Source organism: Sminthopsis crassicaudata, chromosome 4 (assembly GCF_048593235.1).
Source record: "Sminthopsis crassicaudata isolate SCR6 chromosome 4, ASM4859323v1, whole genome shotgun sequence".
In the NCBI taxonomy this organism is placed as follows: domain Eukaryota; kingdom Metazoa; phylum Chordata; class Mammalia; order Dasyuromorphia; family Dasyuridae; genus Sminthopsis; species Sminthopsis crassicaudata.
The window spans coordinates 365,470,767-365,476,663 of record NC_133620.1 but is presented as its reverse complement, the minus strand read 5'-3'; positions in this window follow the sequence as shown (position 1 = coordinate 365,476,663).

Genomic DNA, 5,897 nt, shown 5'->3' with positions numbered 1-5,897 from the left:
AAATCTCCAACAAAGTCATGGAGAGCTGGACATGATTGAAAAATGATGTGTATTGATGATGATTATTATTTCAGAAGCCTGGGGAAAGGAATGATTTAATTCTGGGAGATTTGAGGTGGCTTCTTTTGTGGAAGGGCAGCCAGATCCACTCTAGCCCCTCATTTTAACTTTCTCATTGCTATTTTATCACTGCTTGTCACTGAAGTATGGCCTATGTAGTGACTCTGATTCATGATTACTTAACAGTGCATGAGTATCACTTTTGTGTGTGCTTCTGCATGTGTTATATACATGAATATCTGTATAATTCCAGTTGCTCTGAAAATAAGCCATTCCTGAATAAGGCTGAACTCCTAAAATTAAATTCCTTTGAAACAAGACTTATAGTGATAGACATAGAATTTCCAATCCCTCTAATTTTGTCTGCCTGCATTTTGGATTTCCTTCACAGGCTAATTGTACACTATTTCAAAGACTGATTCTTTTTGTACAGCAAAATAATTGTTTGGTCACGTATACATATATTGTATTTAATTTATACTCTAACATATTTAACATATATTTGTGACCTGCCATCTGGGGGGGGGGGAAAGGAGGGGAAAAATTGGAACAAAAGGTTTGGCAATTGTCAATGTTGTAAAAATACCCATGCATATATCTGGTAAATAAAAACTATTAAATTAAAAAAAGATTTATAGTAATAGATATGTAATATATTATATATATATAATGTACATTATATATGGCATATATATACAATATTATATATATATATTTTATATATATATATATATATGTTATATAGTTAGGAAATCAGTCAACTAGCATTTATTAAGAGCTTATTATGTGCCAGGTACTGTGTAAAGCACTGGGCCTACAAAGAAAGGTAAAAAGATTGTTCTTGCCTCCAAGGAGCTCACATTTTAGTGGAGGCAAAAATATACAAACAAAATTGTACATACAAAACAAACAGAATGTAATTTCAGAGGGAAGACCATATGTGATAAGTGATGGGAGAGAGACCCAGAATCAGGGAATTAGAAGAGCAGAAAGTGGGATTTGAGTTGAGTCTTGGGAAAAGCCAGAGATAGAGAGGAAAAGAATTCCAGGCCAAGAGAACAGTCACTGAAAAGTCTGGGACCAAGAGATAGAATAGTCTCGTGGATAGAGGAATATAAAGAAGGCCAGTGCAACTGAGTCAGAGAGGACATGATGGAGGGAAGTAAAGTATAAGATGACTAAAAAATTGTTGTTCATCCTTCATTTTCAAAGAGGATCAGTAACATCATAGATGATATCTTGATTTATGTCTGAAGAGTTTAAGTGAGGGCAGGGCCATACAAAGTCATTTTATCAAAATACAATGGCAGGATAAAAGTTAGAATGACTGGCAATGGTCCAGGATGCACTGGATGACCTTGGCATCTTCAATGTACAGGTAAACTCTAAGAGCTCTACAATACCTACTTCAATCCATTCCAACCATTGGAACAAATTGTACTCATTTGCCCTTTCTGCTAGGGGAAGTCTTCACATGTTTGGAGTAAATTCTAGCCCTAGCCCCAGACCTGTAAACTAATTCACTGATAGGTTTGAAATCTGCCATTTACCCTCAACTTGGTTTAGCTTGGCTGTTGAGACAATTTACTGGGGTGTATTCCCTGAAGGGGACAGATTGTGAAGGGTTTTAAAAGCCAGAGCATTTTCCATTTAATCCTGGAATTGATAGGGAGCCATAAGAGTTTTCTGAATAGTGGGGCTGACAAAGTCAGTACCTCAAAGAGAGAGCATGATTTCATCAATGTGAATATTTTCATCCAATGTAGAATCCTTCTGGACCCTTTCATGAGTTCCACTGTCTCAAAGAATCATTCACCTGGTGGCCATTTTTCAGGAAAGAGGTTTCTTGCCTGAGGCTAGGTAAAATCAACCAGACTATACCTCAGGTGACAGACATACTTGTCCTGAAACTTTGATTAGAAGGCTAGAGCAGTATGTCTGGGAGATAGAATGGTGGGGTTGGAGTCAGAGGAACTAAGTTGAAATTCTGCATCTGCTACTTAATAGCTATGTGCTCCTGGGGAAAGTCATCCCTCTGAGCCTTAGCTTTTGCTTCTTTTTTAATTTGTAAAATGAATTTAAAAAAAAAACAACTTTAGTTTATGATCCTTAAAGTCTTTTCAGACAAGAAGGAGCTGGCAAAGTTTGGACTCCACTGGCCTAGGCTTTGAGAACACAAGCTCATCACTATGCTGTGATTCAAGATGAGAAAAAGACTTTGGAGGAGGATATAGGGAAATAATGACTTTTAGTGCTGTAGGTTTGAATAATTATCTTTTTGTTGCTTTTATTTTTTGTTATTTTTTTTCAATAGTATTTTATTTTTCCAAATAGGTGCAAAGATAGTTTTCAACATTTACCTTTGCAAAGCCTTATGTTCTAAAAATTTCTCTCTCTTTCCCCTCCAGCCTTGTCCCCAAGACAGCAACTCTTCGGAAATGGGTTAAATACCTGCAATTTTTCTAAACTTATTTCCATATTAAACAATTATCTTAAAGAATGATGGAAACTAAAACTGTAATTTCATTGATATAGAAATCTCCTGGATAAAAAAACAAACAAACAAACAAAAAAAACAAAAAACAAACAAAAAAAAAAACAAAAACAAAAACAAAAACAAAATTCCCTTTATTAATGTAGGTCAGCACCTTCTTTGTGATTCATAAATCTTAGAGTATTGCCTAAGGCCTTGTAAGGTTAAGATGACTTGTGTAGGGTCACACAGCTTATGTGTATAAGAGGAGGCACCTGGACCCAGGTCTTCCTGATTCAGATGCCAGATTTGTATTGAGTTTGTTCTGATGGCATCTGGCCAGTTGTCCATTGAATAGAGACATTGAATGTAAGCAAGGTTGCACATTCAGATAAATGAGATCTATTATTGTGTCTGTTACTAAAACCATATGATGCGGAAAAAAAAATAAGGTTCCTAAATGTAGATTTGTATGGGAAAGGTCAAAAAGTACCTGAAGAAAAATCAATGCCATTCTGTTGACTTAAAACTAGTTTCCTCCATTTTCCAATTTTTAAGTATACACTAAAAATTATTATGTAAATTCACTTTACTTAAATAATATCTCTGCAGTAAATTAAAAAAAATTATATTCAAATAAAAAGTTTTATTCATTTCACTGATCTGCATGTGGTTAAGATGAAAAGGAGGGATTATAAAAATGAATAAAGCCACAAATGCAATTATCAGCCTACCTAGATTTCCTACAAGCCAAATTCTAAAGAAAAATGGAATTGGCATTCTGACCATGGTGGTACTCAATTATGTGATAGTATGTGTCTTTGTAGGACTGTATTGAATATTTCTGTGTGTTGATGTTTAAGATTGTGTCCCTAATCTAGATGCTCCAGATTCATCCATGAGCTAATCTTGACCATGACATCCTAGGTTAGGGGATTCATTAAACCATATTTGAGACTTCACAACTCCAAGCAGGAGAAAAAGAATTGACCTGGGCCTGTATACCAAAGATATACTCCACTCTGTCTTCTTCATTCATTTATTTATTCATACAAAGAAATATATGTTAAGTGTCTAGTATATGAAAAACATTCTATCCTCACTTGGAATCCTCATTAGCTTGGTTGTATGCCCAACTGAAGTTCCTCTTCCTCATCCTTTCTCTCTCCAGCATTGTATATTCATAGCATCATAGATGGTTAGAGCTGGAAGGGACATAAGTCCAATCCCTTCATTATACTTATGAATAAACTGAGATTCAGAGAGAATGTCTTGTCTAAGAAAGCACAGGTACTAATGAGCACAGCTAAGATTGGAACTCGGGCTTTCCTTCCCAAAGCTTAGCACCGTGCCTGGCATTTAACAGGTACTTAATAAAGGCTAAGGGCCCTAAGTAGGGAATAGGAAAAGGTCCTATGAGGAAACTTAGAATCCAGGTTGTATTGGACTCATATGAACTGATGCTGGATGAAGTGAGCAGAACCAGGAGAATATTGTACACAGTAACAGCAGCATTGGATCAGCTATGATAGATTTAACTCTTCTTAGCAATGCAGTGATTCAAGACAGTTTCAAAAGACTCATGATGGAAAATGCTAAGCACATCTAGAGAAAAAAATTATGATGTTTGAATGCAGATTGAAATTACTATTTCTTTTCTTTTTTTCTTTTTTTGTGGCTTTTCCTTTTGCTCTGTTTCTTTTTTCACAATGTGACTAATGTGGAAATGTGTTTACATGATTGCACATTATAATCTACATCAGATTGCATGGGAGGGAGAGAGAAAAAATTTGGAACTCAAAAACTTTACAAAAAATGAATGTTGTAAACTATTTTAACATGTAATTGGTAAAAATAATTGGATCTCTAAAAAGAAAGAAAAAAATGAGAGAGAAAGAAAGAAAGAAGGGAAAGAAGAAAGGGAAGAAAGAAGAAAGGAAGGGAGGAAGAAAGAAAGAAACAAACAAATAAAAACAGAAAAAGAACCTGGCTTTTGGTGGGTCCCTTACTGACCAATTTCCTTTTCATTCTTAGTCTCCCATAGAGACAACATGGTAAAATTCCTAACAAAGCCAAGGAAGGGTGTGGGGAACTTCTGCAGGGAAAGCAAGCCTCAGTTGGATCCGTCCTCAGAAAATATGCCCAAGGTGGGGAAGTAGAGTAGTGAGAACTATAAAGTGATGTGTATATTGAAGAGTCAATGTCTCTTCCCCCATCCCAAAACAACCCAGTGCCTATATTCACCCTGGTGATGTTGTAGGACATCAGAAGTGAAGATAGAGAGTAAGGATGATCCCTGAAAATTAGTGAATGTTAGAGGAAATTTAGACTTCAGGAGAAGGGAACTGTTCTAGATCACACAAACTAATCAGTGTCAGAGCCAAGATTAGAATCCAGAATCCCATAAAAGTTTTTACATAGATTTCCGGATATCCAAGAGCTGTGATTTTATCCGTTAGAGTCTTTCTTAGACAACTTTGTGAGTTGAAGTTGGAAAAAATTGTGCATTTGATGGCTGTTCTTTGATAGTTGGCCAAGCCTTGGCCATCAGACAAACCTAAGGATCTGTCCTTGAAGTTAGTTCTACTTTGTGGAACCTGCTGCAGCAAATTGGGCTAGGTTACTCTTGAAGTCTCTATGTCTTCACCACATTTCTCTAATAGAGGAAGAGAAATTGAATAGAAGCAAAAAGAGTCAAGTTGCAAAGAGAATATTACAGTGGAAAGAATGCTGAGTTGGTAAGTCTCTAGAAGTTAAGTCAATAAGCAGGGATGTTCTGGTAAATGTTTAACAACCAGCTTGGGGGGTAGAAGAGTGGGAAATGTGATACAGGAAACACTTTAATCTGCATTATTAGCATTTTCTTCATCACATTAAGTCTAGACAATCAACAACCACAAAAATAAAATAAGCTCTGATTTGAACTGTTTGGAAATTTCCAAAAAGTAAATAATCACACTGAAAATTTAACAACCACCTCTCCAGAGCTCCATCATACCAGGTTAACAAGCTTGTTGTCTCTAGAATTGTGTTTGAATTTTGACTCCTGCTAATTAGTGTATGAATTTAGACAAGTCTCTGACTCTTACCGGATCTTTGCTGTTTTTGTCTGTAAAGTGGAGGGGTTGGACTAGATTATTCCTAAAATAGATATCTCCCAATTCTGGCTTCCTATGGGACTCCTAGACCTGTGCCTCACTTCAACTTTTTTGGGGACCCCGTCTAAGGCAGTACTTGGGGTGGAGGGAAGCACTCTTTGGAGAGGAACAAGAAGTTTTGTTGAGGGGAGCTGAGGTGATTCCCTGAGGAAAAGAGATGCTTCAGAGAAAGAGTATCTAAGGGGGGTGGGAGTGCAGAAACCCAG